Source organism: Perca flavescens, chromosome 11, assembly GCF_004354835.1.
Source record: "Perca flavescens isolate YP-PL-M2 chromosome 11, PFLA_1.0, whole genome shotgun sequence".
Taxonomy (NCBI): Eukaryota; Metazoa; Chordata; class Actinopteri; order Perciformes; family Percidae; genus Perca; species Perca flavescens.
Window position 1 is genome coordinate 20173583 of NC_041341.1, and position 11914 is coordinate 20185496.

General features: G+C 40.0%; 1 long non-coding RNA gene across 1 annotated transcript in view; it reads right to left on the minus strand.

The window, feature by feature from the left end:
- LOC114564047 (uncharacterized) overlaps positions 1-11362 on the minus strand; it is a 33199-nt gene extending 21837 nt beyond the window's left edge. The window contains exon 1 of the long non-coding RNA XR_003693719.1: positions 11287-11362. This is a non-coding gene — a long non-coding RNA (uncharacterized LOC114564047). The remainder of the gene's footprint in view (positions 1-11286) is intronic.
- Positions 11363-11914: the final 552 nt, after the last annotated feature.

The window sequence follows — 11914 nt, forward strand, 5'->3', positions numbered from 1 at the left end:
GAAACTTCCATTAACTTTAATTTAAAATTCACTAGCTATTGTGTGAGGAACTACCATACGTCCATGTCAATCTATATCTCCATATACCGGACAAAAATGAATTACCCATGGGGCTAAATGGAATTTGTTGCAGCACAGCCTCAAATCCTCACGTTTGGTGCCATAAATGGATTAAAATCTCTCCATGATGTAAAAATATTAGTGCTGTCAAACGATTAAAATATTTAATCGCGATTAATGGCATTAATGGCATAGTTAACTCACGATTAATCGCAATTAATCACACATTTTTATCTATTCTAAATGTCCCTTGATTTCTTTTTGTCCCATTATATTTTTTCATTTTAATGCTCTTATCAACATGGAAAAGTGGATCGGCTTGCTTTGTGCAAATGTTTTTTTTATTGAAAACAACATTTGCATATACGTAGTGTTCAATTTCACACTAACATTCTCACTTGGAATAATGTAACACTGTTACCTCCATTTTCCACTGCAGATACTACTGCCTCATGTCTGAGGCGAGCGTGGCTGGTCATCATAGCGACTATGGTTTCCCACGACTCATTTCCTGGTTCTCGTTCTCCATAACTAATGTAAAATCAAGGAGAGGGTTAACTTTTCCTGCTACTTTGTTTCTCTCACTGACTGTAGAGTCACTACTCGCTCCGAAGCTAATCGCCGTGACGAGCCTACTAGCTACGCGGTTCGCAAGCCCAAACAAGTGTGTGCGGCCGCAGCGTGTGTCTGTTTTGTTTCCTGTCTGTGAAATTACGAATCCCACTATGGCCACGCCAAGACCCGCCCTTCAATCACTACTATTGGCCAGGCGTCCAAGGTAACGTAACCCCATTTGTTCAGGTCCTATCCCCTGACAAATCCGCTATCCTAACCACTCGAGGTGAAATGCCTAACTCCAACCAATCAAGCTGTTTTGTAGGGGCGGGTCTTGGCGTGGCCATAGTGGGATTTGTAATTTTTCTTCCGGTCTAGCTAGATCCGAAAGAACGTTAATCCTTCTTTAACGGTCTATGCGTTAATCGCGCAATAAAAAAAATTGTCGGCGTTAAAATGGGTTTGCGTTAACGCCGTTAACGCGTTAAACTGACAGCCCTAAAAAATATTCAACACAACTATTGGGTTGCTCAGTTTCAGGGAAATACTGCACTGCTGATGCACTTTAGCTTTGTCATCCAAGGTGAAAAGGGTTCAGATTTTTTGCCCGAGGGCCCTGTTGTCCATTTGAACTCTTGGCCTTTAGTCCAGGGTTCAGAGGTGCAGACTCTGCTCCATCTCAGACATCCATTGTATTACTCTGTATGCAAATGAGTTGATCACAGGTATGAGTTCAGTCTGCCATACTAATACAAGAATCAGAATGGTAGGCAGGCTATAGGTTTATAGTCTAGATTCAAATGAAATCCAAAATTATAATATGGTTTAAAACACTAGTTTCATTGTGGAAAATCTACTGTAAAGAAAACTCAGTCAGCATGTGGTTTGAATGAGCCTTAGCCGGTCCCAAACACATAGCAGTCTCTGCAAAGCTGCTGTTATTTATAGCATAATACAGTACAGCCGGTTCTTTTTACATGACCCTTTTTTTTTTTTTTTTTTTTTTTTTTAGAAGGGTTGAACTTGATGACACAGAAGCTACCAACGCTCTGACTTGAGTTCAATCACCTATAATCTGTTTTATCAAAGCGAGCAGATAACAGTGTGCACACAACGTGATTCAGTCTGTCACACAAGACAACTTCCACCTAATATTAAATATAATTTTTCCTGATAAAGAAAACTGTAGATTTAGAGCTCCACGGTCTACAACGAACAGAATACTGAACTCCTTCATTCTTATGTCCGTCAATTTGTTAAAACCGAGGTAAAGGTCCTCAGTAGGCCAGGAGTAATGTTATCAGGTTCTGATGAAATGCATCCACTCTTTGTGTTTTAAGACTTGTTTACTGATGGAGGTCAAACGCTAGCCTTGCATTGCCAGACCTATCTCCACGGCGCTGTGTCAGATAGGTCTGGCTGCACTCGTTAACATTCAGGTAGGGGAATTTAACGCTCTGAGTTGTTTGTATTTAAAACCAATCACAATTGTCTTGCAGCGAAGGACGATAGAATTTATTATTTATTTAATTATTATTATTTAATTTATTAATGTATTTATCTATTTCCTTGCAGCAATGGTTACCTAGCAAAATAGATAGTGGGGATAGCAGGGAATGCATGACATATACAAAAATAGATTTTAATCTCAACAAAACTTTAAAGCTTTGGTGCGTAACTTTTTTATATTAATTAATGTCTGTTGCATTCAAGCCATCGCCAAATGAGTTGATACAACGCTAATTAAGACTATCAGCTCCACAAAACTCTCTCTGTATTTCTCAGTATGGCTATGTTCAGAAACTGGTGTCGTCTGGTGACTTTCGCGCACAGAAAATGGAGGGAAGACAATGACCTCTTCTGAGGAATCTATCATGTTTTTTAAATCCTCTGTGTCCTCCTTGGCTACTAGCAACTGCGTGGAGGAGGGGTGGGGGTGGTGAGCGATCAAGGAAGGCTTGTTTCATGTGGACGCGCCAACAGTTTTGTTGTCATTACTTAGAATTCCTAATGGGGGAGACAGAAACTCCGTACTAGCTTTAAAGTGGGTAAATTAGGGAAAAAATTATCTTTCATTGTAGAGCAAAAGTTTGCTTTAATGTTTTTCGTTTTGTCATGTGTATTTAGTGTTTTTCAGAGAAATCTGACATTAAATATAATTGAATGGAATCTAAAGGAATCAGTATGCTCCAAATGATGTGCTTATCAAATGGTCGAACAGTGTCTTAACACAACTACTTCTGTTACTTTTTGTGTGTACAACCGGGTGAAAAACTACTAATGCCTTCCTGGAGAGACTGTGCGAAAGTATTCGCCGTTATCCCCATATTTAAACAAATATTGCATCCCTTCCCTCTCTATGATGACAGGCATTTCACCTCACCTTCAAAATTGGTCGTTCAGAACAATTATAAACACTTGCCTTCTGATGTGGTCAGACAACACTCATATAAACTAGTTTGTGTTGAGCATACCTCTGCCTTAATCAAAACAAAACACATTTTCTGAACCAGTGTTTTACTCGTTAGCACTCTGTTCTTAATATGCATAGCTTACATTCATTCAAGATACAACTGTAGGTGCATCTCATGGCATTGAATCTTTTTACTTCTTGTATATGGGGGAGGAACCGAGTCGAATAAGGTACAAAAGAGATGTTGAATCCCTTTCTTTCCTCACTGTCTGTGGGGATCATATTCTGCAATAATGGCGAAGGGCTTGTGACATTCACTGCTGATAGAGGACATCATTTCACAGGAGACCTCACAGAGCAGCTAGAACAGGAAGAATGTGGCCAGATGGAACTGGGCTGAATTGTCAACATTTCCCTGTTGACTAGCCAGCTAAGCAAGTTGTACAATGCAGGCAGATTTTTACATTCAGGAGGCAAGAGACACCACACACATAAACACAAAAAGCCACTAAAACCAAACTAAAGTAAGTACAGAGAGCCTCCTGAGTGCCTCGTCTGAGAGGGAGAGGACAAAGGTGAGGACTGGCTGTAATAAAGCCGTATGCCCGCTGTTAAGAAATGAAATGTAAAGCCATCACCGTGATCCATCTTCATTAAACAATTTCCCCTCTCCCTTGCTTGCGAGGGTATCAGTTTCAAGGGGTCAGGTGCTATTTTTCCTCCTCTTGGGTCTCGGCATGTGTTTAAATATACTGTAGAGTGCAGCACCAGTACAGTGCAGTGAAGCAGAGGAATGGGAGGCCATTGGTCCCGTGCCGATTGGCTGCCATTCAAGGTTAATCTTGGAGGGTTTCCCATCACCCCCCTCTAAGTGATACATTGCAATCTGACAAATGCAAACTGTGACATTTAGGAAAGCACTGGGAGAATAACTACTGTTGTGTTGTTAATGTGGGCTCCTCACTGCTAAACTAGATTGTTGGGCAGGCAGCTTTACAAGCCTGATGTCCATTACACAGTCGAGCATTTTTTTTCAGCCTACTGTCCTCAAATAAATTAACAGTTTTATGACAGAGAAATTACTGACTGAAGAACTGCCATCCATGTGTACTGGCAACTGCAGTAAAACACAAAATAAAAATGATACACTGTGCAGATATCAAGTATTAAACTGTAATTCCACATGAATTGTCTTTAACATCTAGGAATACAACAGACTATTTGTTTTGGATGCAAACTTCATGTTCTGCATGTGATTCAGGGAGCAAGTGTTGAGTGTGAAAACTAGATTAATTAGGAACATCTAAGCAGAGCATAAAGATAAAAGAAGTACTTTTTATAGGTAAACAAAAGTGTGTGCGCAAAGATCAGATGTTGTTAAGACAATATAATTACATGATTTATGCCCTTTTTTCTAATCTTAGTCAGGGATGGCCTCTCCATTTTTGCTGATTCATAGGGAAAATACACCAGGACAGATCAGATGAATTGCCTTTTTCTCCAAGTAGTGTTTGTCTAAATAAGAACTCTGTGATCAATCTTCAGTCTTTCAGTTAAGTTTATTGTCTTGACTGGCTCCTCGTTGTCTGAGTAATAGCTAGGCATTTTCAAATAGCTGATTACCTCATCGCGTCCGGGCAAATCTGTTATAATTTGAGTGAGCAGGGACACGTCGCACTGCCTCGTGCAGCCAAAACAAACACGTAAGAGGTGTAAATCCTTTGGTATCTCAATATAATTTTATATGCAGACATTTGTCAAAACATAAAAACCATGGCAGCAAAATTATATTGTTTCATGTTGAAGAAATTACAGAAAGCAAGAGGGAACCAAAGGACTCATGGGAGAAATTTCTCTCTTTTTGTTCCCAAATGCACTGAGCTTTTCCCCTTGTACGGTTGCAAGGCATACATTAATTATACCGCTCAAAGGAACTACTCTGCTGCCATTGTCGCCGAATTACAGCCTTTTGCTACAGATCGGCTTCTTCTTCTTTAATGTGCCATTTAATGCAGTTTCTCCTAATCTAGTTCATAGATAGAGGTGAACGGAAATGGTGCTGTGTGTGTTTTATGCAAATTGCAAGATGAGGTGATTAATTTATAATGGGTTTCAGTGCAATTGAAGGCAGCGGGAACTGATCAAGGGCAAGGACATTATAGAATGGTACAGGCAGCATAGGGGTGGCTCTGCTTGTTCTGCACTGTACCACAGCATGACAGTATCTCATTACATCTAGACAAAACACCTCCCCCATTGATAATGAGCATTTTTTCATGAGGAGGGACCGTTTTCGTCTCATGCTGTATTTTTCCTGCACTGAGCTGCACATCATTCTTCATCTGGCTAAATCATGTATTGATCCAGCACTATATCTCATATCCATGCAATATAATGTGTTGTGTACTGTGCATGCAATGTGCCAGAGCCTCTTTGAAATCAAACCACATGGAGATTTTCTTTACTGTGGATGCTACATATAAATTGCAATGGATCACCATCCACAATTTAATAGTCTTTACATTGGCTAACTAAAACGTGTTTCATACTGACGTTGGCAAGCTCTTTGAAAATAAACCAAACACTCGTGCACATAAACAATATTTTCTCTCAAGTCTCTTACTCTCTCTGTCTCTCTCACATGCATGCACCACTGTTAATGGAACGGCATAGACTGCTGGATATAATTTCCTTGCCTGGGGACATAAGACTGGAAAACTCTGTTTATATGTTTGATGCTATTCGTTACTGATTGCTGAGCAGGCCTGGACAGATTCTGCAGTGTCAGTTGAGAGATTTGCTTTTGTCTGATGGTGTATAAAACAGGCTGGCATAATTCAAATATACAGAATCTGATGCAGTGCCAACCAGCTGCGATGTTCTTTCTCACAGTTGATCATAACATACAGTGTGTTAGTATTGTAACCCCTCTGGAGTCCCTCTATTGATCTGTGAATACACTGAGCATGTTTTATTTATAGTAACTTTATTTATATATTATGTAGAGACAAGCTACAGAGAAACCTGTTGAAAGTGCAACTATGTTATTGAAAAAAGGGAAGGTTTAAAAATGTATATGTCATTTACAGGCATACAGTGACTTTCAAATGATAAGCCAGACTTATAGCAGAGTTTATGCATATGGGGAAATGACAGGTTTTGCTAAACAAAGACAAAAATGAATGTATAGAGAGTGGGCAAAAAATAATCAAAATTGACCCTGACTTTAGAAGGTTTAAATGCCATTTTATGATTGGTCTAAAATAAAAAACTGTTATAGCCATTTTATAACAAAGCACTGTGTAGTAAAATAAGACTCCTTGTCCTCCACAGTGCCATTAAAACAGATTTATTTAAATATCACTGGTGGCTATCTGTCCCTGCTGCTTCTCATGAGTTAGATATTAAATATTTACCAGTGCTTCAACAACAGTGAGACTATGCCATTTTGTAAGTGTTCCTTAATGCAGTGTAACTTGGCTGTTGATGAGCAAAATGTGTGTCAGTCAGCCGAAAAGAAGGTCTCAGTGCAGTAGGCCTATAGTTACCATTATTGTTTAATTCATTGACTGGCCATGTTTTTTTCTGCACCAGTGTAAATAACAATGCAGAAGCCCTACAATTTAAAAGCATGATTGTGATTCATTCCTCCTTGCTGCTTGGAAGAAAGGTGCTTCGTATACTTGTTACTGAAGAGAGCAGGAGCCCTGAACAGCCCAAGAGGTTTAGCAGAGACACAAAGCAGCAGTGGCACCGTTCATACCTTCAGGTGACAGAGTGCTGATGATTATAGCAAGGACAATGCCCTGCATGTGTCAAACAATTGGCAAATAATTTATGTCATCTTTTCCACTGTTATTTCCGTGGAGGGCACTAACTGTGTTGCCAATATCAAACCTCCTGCAGAGGAGAGGCAAAAAAGGGATGTGCTACAAAAGACTGATGGAGGGAGAAAGGAAGAGGGAGCAAGAAGAGTGGATTGGGGGAGGGGAATAAGTGCCAGGCTCAGCTTTTTCCTGACTGAAGATGCACAGCCATCTGTGATGAGACAAACACACGTATGGCCATCATTTGTCCAACATCTTACGTGATGTGAAGGCTTTTCACTCGCCATGCCAACCTGTGTGGCAGATGATGTATGTGTTTCTTCAGTCCCGTGATTACTAGCATGGAGCTGCAGAGCAATGCTCTTCACCTCATCAGTTCCACAGGCTGCGCTCCAAGGTGGGTGAGGGATTCGCTGCAAGATGGCTTCTGACACACAGCACAACCAAGGCGTACCAGCATGAATATTATACAGTGCATTTCACCACAGCCACCCACTGTGAACAGATCAATCGAGGTGGATGAGGTGAATTAGAATTTTAATAGAGTGCCTAGGTGCAGTAATTAAAAAGAATGATTATATTTTTCCTAAATGTATGAAAAAGTGGATGGTCCATTGGGGTGTTGCTAGCTGCTTTGGTCTTATATATAGTGTACACTTATTTGTTTCAATTATGTTCTTTGATGGAAACTTTTAAGGGACACTGAAATTACAATAAATATAAAATGTATCTGGATTATTATATTATAATAATATATTATTTCCTTACCTTGTTATAGTTTTCTTCCTTTTAAAAAGGTGGTTAATGTTTCTTTTTATATCCAGAATTGTTCAGAAAAACAAAGCTTTGCTTATCTACCATAAAAAGCAGTTGACCTGCATGTACATGGCATTTTTGCTTTGTCTGCTCACAGCCATTAATAACTGCCAGGATTTAGGCAAGAATTATTAAATTTCACTTAATTTGGAAAATTAAGCCCATTGCTCCTTTTGGTCTATAATTATATAGACACACCGGTGGGTGATGCATAACATGTTTATATACAACATATACGGCACAAGCGAAAAGGTAAATACAAAGAAGAGGATCAGAAAAGACAACAACCCGGTAAGCTGAGAGACAAGCGAGTGATAATTGTTGTAGGAGCCACGGGAGCAATAGGCTCTTTGAGAGAAAGGTAACAAACCAGGAAAACAATACAGATGAATCACAGTGGAGGATCTGCTACTGCAGTCTACCATCCACTGAGGCCCTATTAGAGTCGGCTCACAAGCTTTATGTTTCAGCCACAGGGTTCTAGTTACAGCTTTAAAAGCCCAGGCTTAAAAAAAAATCCCTTGCTTTTGAAAGTTTTTACATAAGGTAGGTTAATTATTTTTCTGTGAAAGATTAAGAATTTACTTTTGTTTGTTGTTTTTTTTTAAATAATTTACTCAGCAAATATATTTTAATTGAGCTCCATAGACCAGACAATGTGACCTGACACAAGAACAAGTCTCTTGCTAAGTTAACCAGCAGAACAGGAAGGATGTTATTGCTTTAAGGTTCCCTACAAAATCAGTGAGACTAGTGAACTTAGTCTCAATTAGAGCACCATGGGCTGTCTGTCAACAAATATATCGCCATTGTTCGGTGGCTTCATCCAGAGAGAGAGCGATGTTTTTGTAGGGTGACCTGGGCAACTATGCTGTGTCAACTGGTGTCAGGCTACGAGTGCAATATACCAGCTTGCCCGCAGGCTAAACCCCAAACGAGGCCCCTTGTGTCCCAAACAATACAACCAAAGATAAGGCTCCAAGCCTCCTCCTTGACAAAGATTTCTGGTTGAAAGGGCCAGAAAAGGTGACACAGCCACACTGACTAGACAGGAAACCGGTCAGCCAACCTCTGTTTTGGTATGTCAGCAGATCGCAGTTGAAGTGGAGAGCGTGCACGAACATGGGTGCATAAAAAGACACTTGGAGAGGTATCCTTATCAGGTGGTGCTAATAGTGGGAGCTCATCATCTAAAACGATAATCCTCTAATGTACTTAAGATTTGTTCTTTTGTTCCTCCGGGGCAGAAGTTGAGGACTCTCCTCTAATGGCATCACAGAGGAAGCTTTGTCTCTCATCAAAGAAGAGGAAGTCCTCTGCTGCTGTAACTACGCTGTGCCCCCTCAGAGAGCATGTTACAGACGATGCAGCATCTTTCATGTTCCAGTTAAAGGGAAGAGGGACAAGTGAACAACCCAGCCTTTAACCCTCGCATGACTTTTCAGAGCATGTGGTGATTTGTCTAAAGTTTGAGCCCTCAAAAACGATGACCAATCATTCACTGACCAGAGAGACAGGCCATAATGAATTCTTTTACATTTACTTGGATTTGGAATTGCATAGATTTTCAGATGGTCTAATTAGTTTTCCCTGAACAATGCAAGTTTTTGCCTTTGCCTTTCGGATACAAACCAGGCCATCCAGTTCGGTGGTTCTCAAAATGGGACGCAGGAAAAACTCATTAGATTTTCCCTCACCTCCCTCAGCTGTGGTTGAGCTACAGCAGGTTGTCACTCAGAAATTAGCGTTCTCCTGGTAGAGCAGTGGACGCCACATCAGCTGCTACCATTTTTGTAACTACATTAAACAAACCCTCTGAAGGCCTCAATGATGCATGCAATCTTAATTTTTATTACAGCAATTTATTATACACTCCCCAAGCTAATGACAGCCCCGACTGTCATTAACAGATTAATTATAATTTCCCCCCGTGCTCAGAGTTAAAGAGAAACGTGAACACATGCAGGCGACCCTTAAAAACAATGAGAGTTGGGTAACCATGTTACACCATTCCAGTAGCTTTACCCTTCACCCTTCCTGAAAGTAAATGAAATGAAGGAACCAGGGGGCTGGCTTCTCAGGTCCTTTCTGCAGCCTCTCAGACACAACATATGCACTTCAAAGAGAAGAATCTCCTCCCAGTTCATCTTGTGGCAAGAAACTCTTAACAGGATAGATGTGAAAGCTGCCTTTTGGTTTCACCTTTGTGTCATTAACCAAGAAATATGGCAGCAATACGATGTACAGTGCTAGTTTCCATGAAGGGTTTTAGCCTGACCCAGTGTTTTGATGAAGATGAAAACACCCTAACCCTTTGCAAAAGGTAAGTTCTATTTCGTATAGGCTTCGCCCTCTAAGCCACGCTATGGGTTTATCCCTTCGACTGCGCATGCGCGAAGGGATAAACCCATAGCGTGGCTTAGAGGGCTACGCCTATACTCATAGAATCTGGAGTTACAATAACGTAACTATCGTTCAAGCAACTCCCAGCTATTTGCTGCCCCTCAACTGCACAACAGCCTAGTTAACATGTTTACTACCAAGGCCACATCATGCGGAACATACAGTACAGTCTTGCATTAAGTTATTGTTTGTAACTATAAAGTTGTTCAACAACCCTGAAAACTGAAAAAATAGACAAATCCTACACTATAATATGATATACCAATTCGCTGTTGCCTCTCATTAGGCCTAGTTGTATTCAACTCAGATTTCCATTAGAAAAATAAGTATTTACTCTACAGAGAAGGTGAGGACACATCTGTCAAAGTGCCTCAACCACATTCCAGAGGCAAACTGCAACAGCCACAGCGACACTTATGAAGCTTCTTGTTTATTTATGTGAAGATTACTGCACTTGAAAAACTAATATAAAACAAACTTAATAAAAAAAAAAAAAAATACGGTAGCTTGTCACAAAAGGTGAAAAAAACAGAGAAAGAAGTAGTGACCTGATTTTCACTAAATTTGTAGGCCTACTGATGATATCTACGAAGTTTTAACAAAGTGTAGACATGATGTACACACTGTAGTATGCCCGGCTCAATGATCACCGAACCCTCCAACTGATGGTTCACAAAGGCTTTATCAATAATACTGTAGCTCCAAAAACATGCCCTGAACACACCGGAAGAAGACAACAAAACATTACCATTTTTCAACTTAACAAAATTGGGGCTAAAATGGTGCTAGAGGTCAGCATATTTAACTCAAAATAAAATAATTAGGCACTTTTTTTTCTTTTTACTAAAATCACACATAAAACATCACAAAAACAAGTCAGTGGAGGAGGGTCTGGCAAAGCCAGACTAGGCCTAGTGAAAAATCACACCTAAAATGCAGCTCCAAAAAGCCCAATTCAAGCACGCTTCGTCCCATGAAGGCTACTGTACAACAGAAATACACACTTACACTTCAATAGCATTTCTTCAGACTATATGTAGCAGACCCAATGAATGCTAATTAATTGCGTGTTATGTTAACGTGACTGCAATTACGATGCATTGAGCCAACGTAGCATCCTTGCTAGCTTTTTATACACACTTCCAACAAAGCAAAAATCCATTATAATATCTCTCAATAACAATCACAATAGGAAACGAAATATTGTCAAACCTTGTGCCGCAATCAGCCAGGTGCTAAACAAACTAAGTTCTTTTGGAAGACACACCTGCGTCTTTTTCTCCTACCAGCACTCCTTCAAAATAAAAGCATCAGCCTTTATGGGCTAACGGGTCATAATTAACACAGCAGAAAGAAAACAAAATGAACACTCATGTAAAACAACAGATTATCCGAGTATGCTGGACCATACCGGAGGTCATTTACATATATGTCACAATGCACATAAAGGTGCAGTAAACCAGCTAGCAGCTAACATGAAGAGCTATTCACTGAAGGTCTGTCACCTACAACTAAAGCACCTCATAAAAGTTCTTCTTTCTCAGAATTCATCATCTTGGGTTACACTGATTTTAAAAACACAGTAAGAATGAGGGAGGTTAAGCACTCTAAATCAGTAAGTACATGGATAGGTTTCCCATATGGACAACTTTTTAGAGATTAATTTGTATTTAGCACTCTTCCTCACATTTCCAAAACTTTAGTTTTCTTAATAAACCCTAAGAACTGGTATTTTCTCAGAAAGAAATGCTCAATGGGAGACTTCATTGAGTCATAGAAGCATGTGGAACACTAGCTAGCCTGGAGGTGAGGTCACAACTTTGGCTCACTATTTAAAATC